Source organism: Aethalodelphis obliquidens, unplaced genomic scaffold, assembly GCF_003676395.1.
Source record: "Aethalodelphis obliquidens isolate GAN/ISIS:26980383/991018 unplaced genomic scaffold, ASM367639v1 scaffold12, whole genome shotgun sequence".
Classification (NCBI taxonomy): domain Eukaryota; kingdom Metazoa; phylum Chordata; class Mammalia; order Artiodactyla; family Delphinidae; genus Aethalodelphis; species Aethalodelphis obliquidens.
The window spans coordinates 13,127,459-13,148,393 of NW_020837956.1; the positions used below are offsets into that span (position 1 = coordinate 13,127,459).

Below are 20,935 nucleotides of genomic sequence, written 5' to 3' on the forward strand. Positions count from 1 at the left end.
AGATAGATTAAATTGATACTTATAGGACAATCCATCCGAAAATAGCAGATTACACTTTCTTCTCAAATGTACATGGAACATTCTCCAGGAAAGATCACATCTTGGGTCAGAAATCAAGCCTCGGTAAATTTAAGAAAATTGAAATCATATCAAGCATCTTTTCCGACCACAGCGCTATGAGATTAGAAGTCAGTTAGAGGGAAAAAAACATAAAAAACACAAACACATGGAGGCTAAATAATACGTTACTAAATAACCAAGAGATCACTGAAGAAATCAAAGAGGAAATCAGAAAATACCTAGAGACAAATGACAATGAAAACACGATGATCCAAAACCTATGGGATGCAGCAAAATCAGTTCTAAGAGGGAAGTTTATAACAATACAATCCTACCTCAAGAAACAAGAAAAATCTCAAATAAATCATCTAACCTCACACTTAAAGGAACTAGAGAAAGGAGAACAAACAAAATGCAAAGTTAGTAGACAGAACGTAATCATAAAGATCAGAGCAGAAATAAATGGAATAGAAACAAAGAAAACAATAGCAAAGGTCAACAAAACTAAAAGCTGGTTCTTTGAGAAGATAAACAAAATTGATAAACCTTTAGCCAGACTCATCAAGGAAAAGAGGGAGAGGACTCAAATCAATAAAATTAGAAATGAAAAAGGAGAAGTTACAACGGATACCGCACAAATACAAAACATCATAAGAGACTACTACAAGCAACTCCATGCCAATAAAATGGACAACCTGGAAGAAATGGACAAATTCTTAGAAAGGTATAACTTCCTAAGACTGAACCAGGAAGAAATAGAAAATATGAACAGACCAATCACAAGTAATTAAATTGAAACTGTGATTAAAAATCTTCCGACAGACAAAGTCCAGGACCAGATGGCTTCACAGGTGAATTGTATCACACATTTATACAAGAGCTAACACCCATCCTTCTCAAACTCGTCCAAAAAATTGCGGAGGAAGGAACACCCCCAACCTCATTCTATGAGGCCACCATCACCCTGATACCAAAACCAGACAAAGATACTACAAAAAAAGAAAATTACAGACCAATATCACTGATGAATATAGATGCAAAAATCCTCAACAAAATACTAGCAAACAGAATCCAACAACACATTAAAAGGATCATACACTATGATCAAGTGGGATTTATTCCAGGGATGCAAGGAGTCTTCAGTATACACAAATCAATCAATGTGATACACCATATTAACAAATTGAAGAAGAAAACCCATATGATCATCTCAATAGATTCAGAAAAAGCTTTTGACAAAATTCAACACCCATTTATGATAAAAACTCTCCAGAAAGTGGGCATAGAGGGAACCTACCTCAACATAATAAAGGCCATCTACGACAAACCCACAGCAAACATCATTCTCAATGGTGAAAAACTGAAAGCATTTCCTCTAAGATCAGGAACAAGACAAGGATGTCCACTCTTGCCAGTATTATTCAGCATAGTTTTGGAAGTCCTAGCCACGGCAATCAGAGACAAAAAGAAATATATACTGGAAAAGAAGAAGTAAAACTGTCACTGTTTGCAGATAACATGGTACTCTACATAGAGAATCCTAAAGATGCCACCAGAAAACTACCAGAGCTAATCAATGATTTTGGTAAAGTAGCAGGATACAAAATTAATGCACAGAAATCTCTTGCATTCCTATACACTAACAATGAAAGATCAGAAAGAGAAATTAAGGAAACAATCCCATTCACCATTGCAACAAAAAGAATAAAATACCTAGGAATAAACTTACCTAAGGAGGTAAAAGACCTGTACTCAGAAAACTATAAGACACTGATGAAAGAAATCAAAGATGAGACAAGCAGATGGAGAGGTATACCATGTTCTTGGATTGGAAGAATCAATATTGTGAAAATGACTGTACTACCCAAAACAATCTACAGATTCAATGCAATCCCTATCAAGTTACCATTGGCATTTTTTACAGAAGTAGAACAAAAAATCTTAAATTTGTATGGAGACACAAAAGACCCTGAATAGCCAAAGCAGTCTTGAGGGAAAAAACCGGAGCTGGAGCAATCAGACTCCCTGACTTCAGACTATATTACAAAGCTACAGTAATCAAGACAATATGGTACTGGCACAGAAACAGAAATATAGATGAATGGAACAGGATAGAAAGCCGAGAGATAAACCCACACACCTGTGGTCAACTAATCTATGACAAAAGAGGCAAGGATATACAATGGAGAAAAGGCAGTCTCTTCAATAAGTGGTGCTGGGAAAACTGGACAGCTACATGTAAAAGAATGAAATTATAACACTCCCTAACACCATACACAAAAAATAAACTCAAAATGGATTAGAGACCTAAATGTAAGACCGGACACTATAAAACTCTTAGAGGAAAACATAGGAAGAACATTCTTTGACATAAATCACAGCAAGATCTTTTGTGATCCACCTCCTAGAGTAATGGAAATAAAAACAAAAATAAATAAATGGGACCTAATGAAACTTAAAAGCTTTTGCAAAGCAAAGGAAACTACAAACAAGACGAAAAGACAGCCCTCAGAGTGGGAGAAAATATTTGCAAACGAATCAACGGACAAAGGATTAATCTCCAAAATATATAAACAGCTCATGCAACTCAATATTAAAAAAACAAACAACCGAATCAAAAAATGGGCAGCAAAAAAAAAATGGGCAGATGACCTAAATAGACATTTCTCCAAAGAAGACATACAGATGGCCAAGAAGCACATGAAAAGCTGCTCAACATCACTAATAATTAGAGAAATGCAAATCAAAACTACAGTGAGGTATCACCTCACACCAATTAGAATGGGCATCATCAGAAAATCTACAAACAACAAATGCTGGAGAGGGTGTGGAGAAAAGGGAACCCTCTTGCACTGTTGGTGGGAATGTAAATTGATACAGCCACTATGGAGAACAGTATGGAGGTTCCTTTAAAAAACTAAAAATAGGCTTCCCTGGTGGCGCAGTGGTTGAGAGTCCGCCTGCCGATGCAGGGGACGCGGGTTCGTGCCCCGGTCCGGGAAGATCCCACATGCTGCGGAGCGGCTGGGCCCGTGAGCCATGGCCGCTGAGCCTGTGCGTCTGGAGCCTGTGCTTCGCAACGGGAGAGGCCACAACAGTGAGGCCCGCGTACTGCAAAAAATAAATAAATAAATAAAATAAAAAACTAAAAATAGAATTACCATATGACCCAGCAATCCCACTACTGGGCATATACCCAGAGAAAACCATAATTCAAAAAGACACATGCTTACAGATGCCAAAAAGTGATGGATACAGGGGACTTCTGCCAGTGGGTGGAAACTTCCACAAGGCTCTGTCTGGTCCCATCAAGCCCAGGTCCCTTCCTCCCTCCCAGCCCTCTGGCTGAATCCCCTTTGGAGATTTTTAGAGCTGCAATTCTGGATGTGGTCAGCAAAGGGACATGTGTCTCCATTTTGCTTTTGTTTTCTTTTCTTTAATATTAAACCCCCAATATTTGAAATGAGAAAACAGATGTTATTCTTTGGAATAAATCATGAAACAGTAAAAAAAAAAAAAAAGACACACGCACCCCAATGTTCATTGCAGCACTATTTACAATAGCCAGGTCATGGAAGCAGTCTAAATGCCCATCGACAGATGAATGGATAAAGAAGATATGGTACATGTATACAATGGAATATTACTCAGCCATAAAAAGGAATGAAATTGGGTCATTTTTAGAGACTTGGATGGATCTAGAGACTGTCATACAGAGTGAAATAAGTCAGAAAGAGAAAAATAAATATCATATATTAACGCATATATGTGGAAGCTAGAAAAATGGTACAGATGAACCGGTTTGCAGGGCAGAAATAAGAGACACAGATGTAGAGAACAAACCTATGGACACCAAGTGGGGGAAAGTGGCTGGGGAGTGGGTGGTGGTGGGATGAATTGGGCGATTGGGATTGACATATATACACTAATATGTATAAAATAGATAACTAATAAGAACCTGCTGTATAAAAAAATAAATAAAATTTGAAAAGAAAGAAGAGGCCGTATGGGAAAAATAAAAAATAGACAAAGACAAACTGAGAGAAGAAGTTGGCAGTGGGGCAGCCATAAGGGGTGTACTGCTTGGTCTTCCTTCATGAGAGAAACACCTGCCAGGTGTGTGATTGGCTGACAGCCAGTAGATGCCATGCCTTTAAGATCCACCAGTGTTCAAGCCAAGGCCATGCTCTCCCTGGCCCGGTCCCTGCCAGTGACTGAGCATGGTGGGAGAACCTAAGTTGAGCCATTCCTGCCCAGTGTTGGTCTCCTTTAAAAGGCATACTTTCTTCTGGGGCTCCCCATTAGCTTGGCTGAGACCTTTCAGAACTGCCTCCAGAAGAAGGCCCTTCCTACTCAATCCTCCTCTCTTTGCTCCCATCACAGGTATCAAGAGCTGCAGTGGCATCTGAAGATTCTTCCCAACCACTCCTGTTCCTTTTCCCATTACCCTTCAGAAGCATTGACCCCCAATAATTGTCTTGTACTTCCAAGTTCCTCTTGGTGTCTGCTTCTTGGAGGACCTGAACAGACATAGCTTATAAATAAGAGAGGACTAGTATCCAGAATGTGTATGTAAAAACAAACAAACTACAGATTGATGAGATGAATAACTCAATAGAAAATTAGGCAAAAGATACAAACAGGCAAGCCACAGAAGAAATCTAAGAAGCCAATGAATACACGAAAAGATGGCTGATCTCACTAGTAGTTGGGGAAATGTAAATTACAGGAAACCAGATACCATTTCATACCCATAAGATTGGTAAAAACCGAAAAGAACAAAAAAACAAAAAACCCAAAACAAACAAAAAAACCGCAAAACATTTGCTGAAGTATTGGGTAAGATGTGGGGCAACAGGAACATGTGTGCTGTTGGTGGGAGGGTGAATTCATGCAACCACTTTGGACAGTTTAGTAGTTACTCATTTAGTAAAGATGAGGGACTTCTCTAGTGGCACAGTGGTTAAGAATCTGCCTGCCAACGCAGGGGACATGGGTTCGATCCCTGGTCCGGGAAGATCCCACATGCTGCAGAACAACTAAACCGGTGCACCACAGCTACTTTGTGTGTGCTCTAGAGCCCGTGCTCCACAACAAGAGAAGCCACCGCAATGAGAAGCCCGTGCACCGCAACGAAGAGTAGCCCCCACTCGCTGCAACTAGAGAAAGCCAGGGCATAGCAACGAAAACTCAAAGCAGCCAAATAAATAAATAAATGAATGAATAGATAAATTTATAAAAGATGAGGAAGTACTTACCCATCTTTAGAGACTTCCCCACATGTGCATAAGGAGACACACAGAAGAATACATTGCAGAATTATTTGAAAGAGAAGAACCTAGAACAATCTAAATGTCCAGCAAGAGAAAAATGGATGAATACATTATGAAACAGGTATGTTGTGGAATATCATACAGCAAATATGCTATGGAATATCATACAGCAAAAATTTCCACATGGAATGGAAGTGAAAAACTGAGTTTCGGCTGTGAAAAGTCCTAATAATGTATACTTTATTTACTTTGAAAAGTTAAAAAAAATAGAGGGAGAGAGACTTGTTTATCCCCTAGTCTACAGGAAGTAAGTTGACAAGTACTTTTGATGTGATTTGTCTTGGCCACACTAACTGCTGAAGGAGACTAATTATGATTTTGTAAATCTTTAATCTATTAAAAGCAGACGGAAAAGTGTCATTTGTTAACAAAGTTTTTTCTCATCAGTCCCAGCAGCTGTTGAAGTTGCTAGAAGTTTGGAGGTACTCTCTCAAATGTCTGCCTTGAGTGGGCCTGGCATTCAGAAGTACAAGGGAGGGGAGAGGGGTGAGGAGGGGGCTTTCGTGGGGCAGGAGTGGGAGGGCTGGGGAGCTACCTCGCTGGCTCCGCCTTCCTCTAGCCTGAGGCTGACAGTCCAGCTGCCGCCTCTTGTGTGCTGTCCTGGAATTCCTATTATGTCTCAGGAATCTGGCTCCGGCCAGTGATGAAATTACAGACAACAGTGTCCAGCCTCACCGATGTGACCTGAGAGGGGAAACCTCTCTTCTGGATGCCAGCTTTGGAACACCTCCCAGACCTCTCTGCCAGGGCCTTGTCCCCAGTTGCCTTCCTGACCTGGGACTGACAAGCCCTGAGCTGCGCACTGGCCCCTCCCTTCCGCTAGGAAAGTGTCCCTCTGCTGCCTTTGTCCACAATAGGTAGTAAGCACTAAGAAAGCAAACCAGAGCAGGTCTGAGGCTCAAAGAGTTTTCAATCAGAGGGAGAGTTATTTTATTATTTTTAATTTTAAAATTTTATTTTTGGCCGCACTGTGCTGCTTGTGGGATCTTAGTTCCTCTACCAGGGATCGAACCCGTGCCCTTGGCAGTGAAAGTGTGGAGTCCTAACCACTGGACCACCAGGGAATTCCCATTATTTTATTTTTAAAAATCCTATTCAGAAAATGTTCATTGAGCCCTATGAGGTACCTGGGCAACAACATGGAACAAGGACATGATCTTGTCCTCAAGGCAGGTAAAGCTCAGAGGAGAAGGTAGGCCTGCGAACAGGCAGTTATGAAAGGATGAGATAAGGGCTGGGATGGATAAGAGCAGGATGCTGGTACCCACTGGGGCCAGATGAGAGATGCTGGTGCAGTGCTATTGGGAAAGGAAGAGGTGTGTGGTAGGCAGAGTAACGGCCCACAGAGGTCCATTTCCTAATGCCCAGAACCTGTGTCACCTTACAAGGCAAAAGGGACTTTGCAGATGTGATTACATTCAGGATTTTGAGATGGGAAGATTATCCTGGATCATCTGGGTGGGCCCAGGGTAATCAAAAGAATCATAAAAAGGTAGAAGAAAGCGTGTGGTCAAAGTCAGAGAGAGTTGAAGATGCTGTGCTGCTGGCTTCCAGGATGAAAAAGGGGCGAAGAGCCAAGGAATGCAGGCAACTGGGAAATATCAAGGGAATTGACTCCCCCCTAAAGCTTCTAGAAGGAACACAGCCCTGCTGACACATTAATTTTAGCTCAGTGAAACCCATTTTCGGACTTCTAACCTCCAGAACTGCAAGATAATAAATTTGTGTTATTTTTTTGCGGTACGCGGGCCTCTCACTGTCGTGGCCTCTCCCGTTGCAGAGCACAGGCTCCGGATGCGCAGGCTCAGCGGCCATGGCTCGCGGGCCCAGCCACTCCGCGGCATGTGGGATCTTCCCGGATCGGGGCACGAACCCGTGTCCCCTGCATCGGCAGGCGGACTCTCAACCGCTGCGCCACCAGGGAAGCCCCAAATTTGTGTTATATTAAGGCACTAAGCTTGTATTAATTTGTTACAGCAGCCATAGGAAACTATCAACTAATATAAGGTGAATAGGTTCAAGAATGCTTTAGTAAATAATTTGATTAGAGAGAGGAGGGGAGAGAAAGGCCCCATGGGATTTCTGGGTCAGGCATTAAGGTGAATTGAAGTCCCATACCCTGAGCTAGGGTCCGCTGGAGAGGGCTTGGGGGAAGAGAGATGGTGACGAGATACTCACTTTTGGACACATTACAACGTTAAGTTTGAGTGTCCACGAGTGTCAAGGTGAATATGTCCAGTAAGCAGTTGTCTGCCAGGAGAGAAACTGGCCTGGAGACCGAGGTTATCCTTGGTAACTGAAGTCCTGGGTCACATGAGATAACCCACAGAGAGAGCTGAGGACAGAGCCCCACGTTGGAGGGAAAAATCTCTTTATAGGTAAAGACACAGAACAGAACACATCTCCAGAGACTTTTTTGTTCTGTAAACATTTCTGTTCTTGTATCTTCTTTGCCCCCAGGGCTCTTACAAAACCTCCTCATGTGTACAAATGGACAGATTTCGGTTCTGCACTCCTGGATTCTCCCTTTTATCCTGGTTCTTAGCCTCCCAGACACATAAGGGGCTTTAAAATGTCCCTGGGGGGCTTCCCTGGTGGCGCAGTGGTTGAGAGTCCGCCTGCCGGTGCAGGGGACACGGGTTCGTGCCCCGGTCCTGGAAGATCCCACATGCTACGTAGCAGCTGGGCCCATGAGCCATGGCCGCCGAGCCTGCGCGTCCGGAGCCTGTGCTCCGCAACGGGAGAGGCCACAGCAGTGAGAAGCCCGCGAACAGCAAAAAAAAAAAAAAAAAAAAAAAAAAGTCCCTGGGCTCCAGCTCCCACTCTTCCTTCATGCAGACCGGCTCCACGTTTCCTGCCTGGGGACATCAGACTCTGCACACAGAGTCTGCCTGGCAGCAGCGTGCCCTGCCTCTTCTCTCTGGTTCTCCTGCTCAGATTTTGGTCTTGTCAGAAGGAGGCCACCTTCCTGACTCTGCTCCTGGCATTTGAACCTGAGCTTAATTTGACTGTTTCAGACTTAGAGTACCTCAGCCCTGCTCCCTAGCTTTTGTACGTGCTGTTCTCTCTGCCTGGAACACTCTTCTGGAAAATACCACCAGGCCTGCCTGACTCAACTTTCAAAGCACTTCTGCAGGATGTTTTGTCCGCGGGAGATAGTTTCATTTTAGTCTCACGTGGATCGTGGATGACTGTTTACTGGCCTGTGTCCCTCTTCTTGACCACGAGCTCCTTGTGAGCACGGACCCTGGTTTATTTATTTCGGTATCCCCAGCACCTAACAGAGTACACGATTCAATAAATGTTTTTGCTGAACCCATCCTTCTCGACTGCGTCTGTGTCTGCATTTGACAGCTAGGTGAGCTTGCACAGCTGACAGGCAGGCACTAATTAGCCACAGGTGAATAGCTGCGCTCAAACCCACATGCTTTCCTTACATAACAGCCCTCCTGATTAGCTGGCTCCAGGCATCACACGAAAGCCTGTCGTCTCTTCCTCTCCCCGTGCCAGAGGCTACAGGGATCACACATCTTGGCCTCCCTGACAGATACCTGTCTTTGGCCTCACCTATCTTTCTTGACAATGTGAGCCAGGCAGAAAGAAATCGCCTCTGTCTTGGAATGTTCTGGCAGGCCCAGAACCTACACAGAGAGAGCCAGACTGAACGTGTGGCTGGAGGGAGGGAGTGGAGAGGGGCTAAAGGGTGAGGGTGCAACTGAGTCTCCAGGGCTATAAAATTCCATTTTCCCCCAGTGGGTGGGGTGTTGAGGAATGCTAGGATAAATGAACCTGAAAATGAAAAGGAACTGGGGAAGCCCGTGAGTGATCTCAGCTGTTACTCGCCTGTCACGTGCCGCCCTCTGAGCTCTGGTTTCCAAAGGGAAGGACCAGCTGGTGCAGGTCCTAAGGACACTTCTCAGCTGCCTGGCCAATCCAGACAGCTCAGGGGGAGCCAAATGCAGCCACAGCTCTTTGTTTACTTTGCTGCACTTCCCCCAGTCTAGAAAACCAAGCAGATCCAGTGGATCCAATTGCAAATTTGGCCTATGTACCTCCTGTTCACCCCCAAGGTTAAAATAGTTGACTCAACAATGTGCATAATAACCCTGGAAACATGGAGCTACATGTCATCGAAAGTTTAAATACAAAAGCCACACAGAGATCGATAAGTAGTGAAAAGGTGACCTATTTAAGACTTTTATAGCTCAGTAGGCCTGCATTCTGCTGAGGAGTGATTCTCAAACAAGCTGGCATCAGCCTCACTGGAACCGGTTGCTGGCCCCACTCCTAAAGTTTCTGCTGCTCTAGGTCTGGGGGCAGGTAGAGCATCTGTAGTTCTAACAAGTTCCCAGGAGATGCTGTTGCTGCTGGTCCAAGGGCCCCTGCTTTCAGAACCACTGTTTCCTTTGACAGCTAAAGAGATTCGTTTAGAGAGAAATTAAACCAACAAATAAACCTATACAAAAGGGTACTAGGTGAAAACCTGGCCTCAGGGCACTTGCAAATAGAAGGCCTCTGGACACTTCTCATCGCTCCTTGTATGGTAGTTCATGCTCTTCCAGAGCTATCCAAGGTGGAGGAGAAATGGCTTTTCCAAAGCGGGTACCCTGGGATTCACAGCCTTCCCCCTCTTGGCTCCCACGATGTCCCTCCCACATGGCGTCTGTGTATCCAGCCTCCTGGTGCACAACCAAGTGAGGACAAATCTCAGGGGACAGTACGTTTAAGCCTGTGGGATTTGGAGGTTAGAAGGCTCAGCTTATACTAACCAAAAATATTACTGTTATTTCCCAACCTTTCTAGTCTCCTGCTCTTCTCTACTCCCCTAGCCCTGACTTCTGAGTCTAGTATCTTCTAAAGTTGACCTTAAATGCCAATGTTTCTCCCCCTTGTTTTTCCAAGAACATAACACAAGCTTCTCTGTGGAAACTGAGTTATTGCTTTTGTCCTTAATTTCCTGGATGATTCAAGGTAGTTTTCTGCTTGGGCTCCATGTCTACCCTTTGATTGCACTCCAATATCATTCTCCCAGAGGCTGGAACAGCCTCAGTTCCCTTTCACGAGACTTCCTGAGTTGGACTCTGCCATCTCTTCCCCGTTCCAAGATTACAGCCTCAAGCTCAGCTCCTCCAGAGAATTCTCATCCCTCTCCCAAGTGAGCGGGCTCGCGAATGCCATGGCCTACTTCAGACGACTTTGCAGCGTAAAGAAGTCTCTTTCTCCCTCTCTCTCCTGAGGATGATCTCTCACTTTCTAGGCAATAACTTCACTCAAATGCAACCACTCCCTCCCCCCACCCCGCTAGGCCAGATTAAAAATTTGGTGGAGGGAGGAGGGTGGAGGGACGGAGATGTTTTGCTAGTGAAATATTCATCGTGGGGAAAATCAGAGCCTCATTTCTGACCCTTTGCACTTAAAAAAAAAAATGCAATTTAGTGCTGTTTTTATTTAGGGTGAGATTTCTTAGTTGGTTCTGTATTTATGGTCTCTAAAGGTCTTAATCGGGTTCTAACCGCTACCACCGAACCATCAAATCTTGTGACTACAGGCTGTGTTTTAGTGAGAGAAACTTACACATCGCTTCGCAGACTGTTTTAGTCTTAGGCTGGTTCAAATATTTGCTGAAGCAGAGAATGAATTACGCTCCCGTGATTCCGTGGGCCTTAGCTTAGCTGTATGGTGGGATTCATAATAATATCATACCTCACATAGACTTTGCCTCAGAAAATATTGAAATTAAAAAAATACTTTTGAGGTTAGAAAAGGTAAAATCTGCAAAAGGTTTTTGACCTCCGCAGAGAAAAGCTCAGCGCCTACGCCCCTTACTTACGTAAAGAGAGTAATCCTCTTCTGGAGGAAGATGACAACAGTCAGAGGTCAGGGCCTGTGCAGCTGGGTCACAACGCAGCAACTCTCAGTCCTTCTTTTCTCACCCAGAGCTTTGCTGGGATTGTGTGTTGGCATCCTTGGTGAAGCTCCAGATGCAGCTCTGCTGCTGCTTCCCTCTGATCACACCGCTCCGTTGCTGGACTGACGCATGAAGCGGCTGTGGAAGCCAGGCCGGCAGAGGCCACGGTTTGGCTCGGGATCTGATTCAAGGACAAAGGCCTTCGTGGCATCTGAGCAAATCCCAGGAACTGGTCACTGCTGCATGCCGTTCACGGCTCACGTCTGGGGTTTAGGAAATCCAGACTCAGAGCCAAAGATGTCATCTGGCTGTACGAGAAGACTGTCACTGAGAGACGCCGGGGCCAGTGTGGCAATCCAGCCAGCAGCTAACCCGACACACAAGAGCCACTCAAAATGCAGTGGGACCCTCTTCCTTTCCAGTCTCTCTGCTCCAGAGGAGACCCTTCTCAGGGTCACCGGATGGTCGTCTCTGGGCAGTTTACATTAGAACCACTGCAGAAACACTGAGTGATGTGTGGGAGACCCCCAGCCCTTTGCTCCCCGGAGTGGTCAGCTCGGGCCAGGCCCCCAGGGTTTGGGGCTCATTGGCTCACATTGCTCCCTTGGAAATAGCAGAGTGAAGTCACTCAGGCTGGGTGCCTGCCTTCCCTGCTCCCGGCCCACCAAGGGGGTCAAGGACTGCTGCTCCCAGTCAAGAGCTCTGCAGAGAAGAACAGGCTGCGTTTTGGAAATTAAACTCCTTTTTTAAAAGGTCCACCTGACTTTGAACTCAAGGTGGGGGGTTTCTTTGTCCCCAGCCAGGAAAATGAAAGGCAGAGGAAAAGCTGGGCAATCCCTTCTTCAAAGGTGTTTAGGGTAAAGACGATTCTCTGTACTTTTCCCGGGGAGCTCTTTAGGGAAAAGAGTTGTTTCTCGTCCTAATTCCGTGACATGTATGTGCTCATGCTCCACCCACTACAGTCGGGGGCACACCCGGGAAGTCGTGGAGTAAGGGGCTCTTCTGGGACCCTGCAAACGAAGCAACCCAGATGATTGGGCGACAGGTCATTACAGTGGCCTTTCTCTTCTGGGGGAGACTAAGGCTCTTGGGCAGGATGGGGCTGATGAGGCCCCACAGTGCACGTGCAGCGGAATGAGGACCAGGCCCCGCCTTTGAGGGAGGAGGACCCACCCAGCTTCCCTTCCCAAGGACCCCAGTAAGGGCTTCTTCATTCCCATGTGCTCAGGAAGGCTGTGGGAGCCCGCACCATGTGCTTCTGGCCAGGTGAACATGTTGCTGTTAATAATAATAAACACTTATCGAGCATTTACTCTATGCTAGGCACTGTTCTAAACACTCGACATGCATCAGCTTCATTAACAACCCTGTAAAACAGTTGCTATTATTATCATCCCCATTTTACAGATGAGGAAACTGAGGCACAGAGAGGCTAAGTCACTTGTTTGAGGTCACCTGTGCAGGAAGTGCCAGAGCCATGATCTGACCCCAATCAAGTCTGACTCCAGAGCCAGCGCTCTTAATGTTCACATCCTGCCGTCCCACGCCCTTCACTGTTTGGGTATTAAGGACAAGTATTTATCTCACAGTTGTTTATGCCTAAGTAGGTTCACATACTTGATCACATTTGATTTCTTTCTACAACAGCCCTAGGAGGTGGGTGGATTGAATAATATTGTCCCCATCAGATGCTGAGGAGACAGAGACAGAGGTCGAGCACCTTTGGCAACATCGCCTTACTAGTTAGTGATAAACTATTCAGGGCTCCTGAAGTTGAAGGAACGTTTGCTCCGTTGACCCACAAGGAGTTAATCCGGCGTGTTGGATTAGGAACAAGTCATGCACCAAACGGAACTCAAGGTGTCAGGTGATTTATGACCCAGGCCTTACCCATCATGACCCGCTTATAGAATAGAATGGAATAATTGCTCAAGGTGCTTAGGGTTGCAAGGACAAGACACGGAGGCCTGGCTCTCCTCAGGTGATGGATGTTGACTACAAGGCCACAAGAGGAAGTACGGAGCCCCGGAAAGCATCTCAACAGTGGCACAGCTGTGCCTTGTGCCGGTGCTGCCAGCTCTGGCCATGGGAGTGCCTTGGAGAAGTGGAACAGTGGCCAGTCCTTGTTGAGAGCTCCCTGTCTTCCTGTGGTCACTCCGACATGCTCTCTGTGAGACCCTCATATTCAACCCCTGACACAGGAGGACCCAAGGATCTGGTCACCATCAATAAGGAGTGTCCCTTTAGGACGGACCACCTCCCTGGTGGCAGCCTCACTTGGTCCAGTGTGTGGATTGCTTTTGGTCTGGGCATCTTCTGTCTTCCAGCTGGTCCCGGGCAGGACACTATCCAAAATAACTTCACCAAAAGAGCCTCCTGGACCCCTTTCCTCAGAGCAGGACTAAGGGCTCGCCAGGCAGTAACCATCGGTGGCCTGTTAAATGCGATGCTAGAGCTAGAAGAGACCTTAGAAACCAACTTTTAATTTTATCGAAAGGCCAAGTTTAGTGAGTCAAGACATTTGCTCGGGACCACTGGGACTGTTCATAGCAGAGCTGGAAGCAGAGCCCGGCTCCCGACTCCAGGTCCAGCACACCTTCTGCTGCCCCAGGAGAGGCCAAGGAGGGGTCTTCCATCTGCTCCACTGAATGCTCGCTAAGTGCTGCCCAGCAGTTAAAAAGAAATAAAAGCAAGACTGTCTTTGTCCTAACATTTCCATACCTTCTCTTCCCTCCCAAATCCCTGCCGTGTGATTTGGGGCAGACTTGTTACAGAAGGGGTGAGAAGGCATGAGGAAACCCCACACAACAGGAGCCAGGAATCTGTCTGCTGGAGGGAGAGACGTGGGAAGCATCAGGCAGGTGGGCGGGTATCAGACACCACGTATCTTCGATCCAGAGGCACTGCCACCCAATGCTGCCCAGGCTTCCTGGCACCGTCGGCCGCCTGCCCTGCCCCACCCCCCAGAGGGATAATGCAGCCAGAGGCCACACTAGAACCTGTGAGGCATGGAACACCAAGTAAACAGCCCCCAGGAATTTCTCTTACTTGAATTTCAGCTCATTTACTTGGAAGCATCTGTCCTCCCGTCTGGCTGGGGAAAGGGAGAGTAGGGGTGGGAAAGGCTAGGATTACAGTGTCCTTCTGCCTAAAGGAGGCTGCTGGTCGAGAGTACCAGTGGTTCCCTAACACTCTTCCCAGCATGTTTGCTGGGGGTATTGCAAGGACAGAGGGTGGGGAAAGGGCTGCAAGGTCAGGGGCATGGTCTGGGCAGGCTACCTTCCTCAGAAATGTTCTCAGTCTTCCGCCTATTTTATACATAGTAGTTTGTATCTGTTAATCCCATATCCTGAATTTGTCCCTCCCCCCTTCCCTCTCCCCTTTGATAATCACAAATTTGTTTTTTATGTCTGTGAGTCTGTTTCTGTTTTGCATATACATTCATTTATATTATTTTTTAGATTCCACATATAAGTGATATCATACAGTATTTGCCTTTCTCTAACTTATTTCACTAAGCATATTATTCTCTAGGTCCATCCATGTTGCTGTAAATGGCAGAATTTCATTCTTTTTTGTGGCCAAGTAGTTAATATATAAATATATATAGGTATATTATATATATATATTACACTTATATCGATTATCTTCCTATACCTATATATATTTTATATATACCTATGTATATTAATCTATGTATTAACTATTATATATATTATATATAATAATATATTATTATTATATAACAATATTATATAATATTGTATAATAATTATATATAATGTGGGGTATATATATATATATATACACACACACACATCTTCTTAATCCAGTCATATGTTGATGGGCACTTGGGTTGCTTCCATGTCTTGGCTGTTGTAAATAGTGCTGCTGTGAACATTGGGCTGCATGTATCTTTTTTTTTTAAATTAATTTATTTAATTTATTTATTTTTGGCTGTGTTGGTCTTCATTGCTGTGCGCGGGCTTTCTCTAGTTGTGGTGAGCGGGGGCTACTCTTTGTTGCTGTGCGCGGGCTTCTTATTGCAGTGGCTTCTCTCATTGTGGAGCACGGGCTCTAGGCACACGGGCTTCAATAGTTGTGGCATATGGGCTCAGTAGTTGTGGCTCACGGGCTCTAGAGCACAGGCTCAGTAGTTGTGGTGCACGGGCTTAGTTGCTCCACGGCATGTGGGATCTTCCTGGACCAGGGATCAAACCCATGTCCCCTGCATTGGCAGGCAGATTCTCAACCACTGAGCCACCAGGGAAGCCCCAGGATGCATGTATCTTTTCTTTTCTGTTTTTTTGCATGTATCTTTTCAAATTACTCTTTTTGTTTTTCTTGGATATATACCCAGGAGCGGAATTGCTGGGTCACATGGTATTTCAATTTTTAGCTTTTTGAGCAACCTCCATACTCTTCCCCAAAGTGGCTGCACCAATTTACATTCCCACCAACAGCGTATGAATTCCCTTTTCTCCACATCCTCACCAACATTTGTTATTTGTAAATTTTTTGATGATAGCCATTCTGAACTTCTGTCTGCTTTAAATGGTGGATTCTGCCTAAATTTTATTTCAGGTGAAGATCCTGTTGCTAAAACGTTTTGAGAAGCACTAATCTAGTGAGAAGATGTAGGAAGGGAGAAAGCACGGTTTTAGGCAAATACCTGCCACCGGCTTTGGAGTGACCTTCGTCAAAGCTGTGCATCCCTTGGTCACACCTTGGTCATTTCCACTTGGAGAAAGGCTCACCTGGGCTCTGTCGTCTCTTCCCTCACAGCCTGAGTAGGCTGCCTTCCTCGGAGACGTTCTCAGTCTTCTGCCTGTGCTCTTAGGCCAGCCCCACAGCTCCCTGCCCTCCAGGCTCCCCCACCCGCCTGCCACCCTATCCCTAAAGCCTTTCTTAGATGGGCTCAAGGGTGTGACACTAACTGAAAAGATTAAAGATTAAAAGATTAGAAAAATGATTCCAGATCAAGGTGTTATCATCACATAAATTGACAGGGAAGAAGAAAGATTGGAGGGGGTGAGGGAGACGGTAGGAAGTGGGGGGAGGGATTCTGAGCCTGCGGACACTTCCAGGGCTACTTTTAGCAATTAGCATTTACTGTCTAGTCAAATGAGCTTCGTAGATCCAGTAGAAAGGGATGCAGAGAGTTTGAGGCAGCTCCTGCTGGCTCTGGTTAGGTAGAGTACACTAATTAGAATTGAGTGGGTAGCCAGAAAAGACATAATTACTCATCTGATTCCAAATGAGGCTCATTGAACCAATGGGAAGCTTGCCATGGTAACACACTCTGTTGGAAAGGTCAAAGTCATCAAATGAAAACTGCAGGCAGATCAGGAGTGTACTCTTACAGTCAACGGAGGACTGACAGGTCTCCATAAAAAGGACTGGCACCTTTGCTGACTGTTGAATTCCCAAACGCAAGCTTGCTCTCCAAATTCCATGACTAGCAAAATACTCCGCCTCCCCCGAGCGCCTCCTTGCTGTTCTGTGCAGTTATCTATTAAAGGAAAGATGACTTTTCAAAACAGCACCTCTATGTAGTAGATGTTCAGGTGGGGGGAACTTAAGTGATTTGGGGAGTGATGATGATGACGAAGAAGATAAAGTTAAAATGGGGAAAAAAACCCCACCAAGATTATAAACAGATCAGCAAATCTGGATTTTTAGAAAATGGTTTTTGGAGAATACCTATTCTCCCCAAAATAGAGGATATGGAAAAAAAAAAACCGACTTAACTTTTCCATTAAGATTCTTAGGATCCGGCTTCCCTGGTGGCACAGTGGTTAAGAATCCGCCTGCCAATGCAGAGGACATGGATTTGAGCCCTGGTCCGGGAAGATCCCACATGCTACGGAGCAACTAAGCCCGTGCGCCACAACTACTGAGCCTGCGCTCTAGAGCCCATGTGCCACAACTACTGAGCCTGCACTCTAGAGCCTGCGAGCCACAACTACTGAAGCCTGCGTACCTAGAGCCCATGCTCTGCAACAAGAGAAGCCACTGCAGTGAGAAGCCCACGCACTGCGACGAAGAGTAGCCCCCGCTCGCCACAACTAGAGAAAGCCTGCGCGCAGCAACGAAGACCCAACGCAGCCAAAAATAAATAAATTAATTAAAAATAAATAAATAAAGTGGGTGCTTACTCTAGGTTGCTTGGATACTGAGCCATCTGGGACTGGATGGGAGTTCCCGCCTTCTCCCTATAGGAGTGCTGCATCTCAAGTAAGCCTGTGGGCCCAGGGGTTCTTTTCTTTTCCTGACAGGATAGTCTCTAATGCCCCACATTGGTGTCTCATATCCTAAGATCTGGGCAGTTGGCATTTTCAGACAACTCCTGTAGACAGCTGGCAAATACAGACTGCCTGGCACCAATGTCGTTTGTTCTGGCACTTGTACTATGTGAAGAAAGAGTGGCGGTTGGGGTGGGAGCCTCCGTTGCCACACAGACCCACACTGTGGGCCCTGCAGCTTCCTGGCCCCTGTGTGTCTCTCTGTGGGAGGCTGGGTAGATCCAAGGGACCTTAGCTTTCACTTATTTGGTAGATCCTTGCTTGATTCACTTACCCAATCCCCAAGGTAGCGTATTCCTTAGCCCATGCCTGTGACATCATGGAATTTGTCTTGGACCCTAGTAAGAGGGACCCATCTTACGTGACACCTTGTTTGCAGAAATGGGTTAATGACATTCGCCTTAAGGGATTGGGGTAAAAATTCACTTGATGAGCCAGGCCCAGAGGCAGCAGCCTGAATGAAGGCATGTAGTTGTGCCTGGGCTTGGCATACTCAGGAAATGACGAATGCAATGTGGCTTTAGTGCTGCGTGCCTGGTGGGGTGGGGATAAGAGGTGACGGATGACGCTCGAGAGGGATGTGGGGCTAAAGAAACTTTTCTTTCCTTGAGAGGAATTGAATATCTGTAAAGGCTTCTAAGCTTGGGAATGACAGGGTCAGCCTCCCCTCCCCCCAACCTCTGGTCCCCTGGAAAATACTTAGGGCAGGCAGTGTGAGGGTGGGCTGGAGGAGTAGGGAGTGGTTGTTAGGGAGTGAAGGCAAACTCTGATGAGGCTCAAATAGAGCCATGGAAGTGGGGATGGAGAGAAGGGTCTCTCTTTTTTTTTAAATTTATTTTATTTTTATTTATTTATTTTTGGCTGAGTTGGGTCTTCACTGCTGCGTGTGGGCTTTCTCTAGTTGTGGCGAGTGGGGGCTACTCTTCGTTGTGGTGCGTGGGCTTCTCACTGTGGTGGCTTCTCTCGTTGCAGAGCATGGGCTCTAGGCACACAGGCTTCAGTAGTTCGCGGGCTCTAGAGCGCAGGCTCAGTAGTTGTGGCTCGCGGGCTCTAGAGCGCGGGCTTCAGTAGGTGTGTCTCGTGGGCTCTAGAGCGCAGGCTCAGTAGTTGCGGCGCACGGGCTTAGTTGCTCCGTGGCACGTGGGAATCTTCCTGGACCAGGGCTCTAACCCGTGTTCCCTGCATTGGCAGGTGGATTCCTAACCACTGTGCCACCAGGGAAGCCTGAGAGAAGTGGTCTTTCAAAAGAAGAATTAACAGGATTTGATGGCCATTTCGTAGTGGGGAGGGATGTATTTGAGGAAGGAGTTGAAAGGAAGAAGAAAAGCAAATGATGCTCAACAGACATTATTTTTCTTCCTTTCTTTCCCTCTAGAGGACAGAGGTTAGAAGGTCTTGTCTAGAGGACAAGGGCTAGAAGGTCCTTTCTGGGGAAAGGGCTGACTGGCTAGTTTTGAGAGACCAAGATGGAAGCCTTGGTTCTCGGGCATTAAAAGGTCCCCTGAGCCTCTTCATCTGGCCTGATGGCCCTGTTTGCCCACTTGCCCACAACTGTCCATGTTGGGCCTCAACATGCATCCCTGTCCTCCTTGTTAAAAGACAAAGAATACCAATAACCATTGCTATGTTGAGACCTTATATAATTTATCTAGAAAAAGAATCTGGGGCTTCCCTGGTGGCGCAGTGGTTGAGAGTCCGCCTGCCGATGCAGGGGACACGGGTTCGTGTCCTGGTCCGGGAAGATCCCACATGCCGCGGAGCGGCTGGGCCCATGAGCCATGGCCACTGAGCCTGCGCATCCGGAGCCTGTGCTCTGCAATGGGATAGGCCACAACAGTGAGAGGCCTGTGTACTGCAAAAAAAAAAAAAAAAAAAAGAATCTGTTTTCAAGAAGAGGATCAACCATTAAATACAGAGCTGAGGTTTGGCAGGCAGCACAAATCTATCTATCCAGATAATATTTTTCAATACAGGGCTTTTCTTTCATCTTAAAATATCACAGATAGGCCTAAGGAATCATCTGGCATCTTTTTGTGTCTGTAGTTGGACAACTTAGATCTTATTAATCAGCCTGCTGAATGGCTCCTTTTTCAGACACATAGATGCTATCCAAAATTTTTCTGGTATTTTTGTTTTTTTTTTTTTTTTTTTGTGGTTTGCAGGCCTCTCACTGTTGTGGCCTCTCCCTTTGCAGAGCACGGGCTCCGGACGCGCAGGCTCAGCGGCCATGGCTCACGGGCCCAGCCGCTCCGCGGCATGTGGGATCCTCCCAGACCAGGGCACGAACCCGTGTCCCCTGCATCGGCAGGCGGACTCCCAACCACTGCGCCACCAGGGAAGCCCTGGTATTTTTGTTTTTAACAGCCATGGCTTGCTGAATCAATGCGGCTGAATTTTATGCAAGTTCAATGTTGTTTCCTTCAAGAATTAACTCATCTTTATGGCCTTGAGAACTGAACAAGCAACTCCTGGCCTTATCTGAGCCCTGTGTATGTATTGATATTTTGTTCCCAAGATATTTTGGAAATAACGTTGATGGGGAAGTGAGTGTACACAGACTTCACCTTGTAACGAAAGCCCAGGGTAGCATCCTTGATTGTGTTCTGTTCATGGCTACAGAGTACGAACAATAGCCATTCCCTTTCTAGTTCCCTACTGTTTGTCAACCTGGAGCTGCTTCTTTTTCTTTCCAGGGAGACTGAGTTCTACATTTATGTCACTGAAGTCCCTCTGCAGGGCTCCTCTGGGATCCTTCACAATAGCTGTGCTTCCCTTCAGAGTGATGTCAATATTTTCTGGAATGTTGACAGTCTAATTGCTGAGAATGGTCTTCATTCTTGCAGTAGATGCAGCAAAGAGAGCTGTGTGTTTAGGTTAAACCTGGTAAGCAAGTACAAAGCATGGTGAGGCTGTGTAGGGAGAGATGGGACAGGTTCAGCATTTGCTGGGAAGAGGCCTAATGCTTTACATACCTGTAAACATCTCATTTAATCCTCCCAAGACTCTTTAGGCATTGGTGTTCTTGTTTCATAGTCCAGGAAACTGTGGCTCTGAGGTTAGACAAGTGACCATATCTATCTGAAGCTGAAGCTCTTGACCTGCCCCCAAGATGCATTCCTGGGATGGGCAAGGGGGTCAGTGGTCCTGGCTGTGATTCCCAAGGGGTGCTCACTGTGTCCAGTGGTTACTTGATGCCGGTTTCCTGAGAATCCTCATGTGGTCTTGAACCCAAACCAATGGGCCCTTTGACCATCCTCATTATAACCACGGTTAGGATAATCAATATGAAATTGAAGCAAGATGGTTAAATATGTCCCCCAAATCAAAAT

At 46.0% G+C, this 20,935-nt stretch overlaps 1 pseudogene; it reads right to left on the reverse strand.

Annotated features, from left to right (window-relative positions):
• Nucleotides 1-19,959: 19,959 nt before the first annotated feature.
• Nucleotides 19,960-20,441, reverse strand: LOC113624129 (60S ribosomal protein L9 pseudogene; annotated as a pseudogene).
• Between the last annotated feature and the right edge of the window lie 494 nt (nt 20,442-20,935).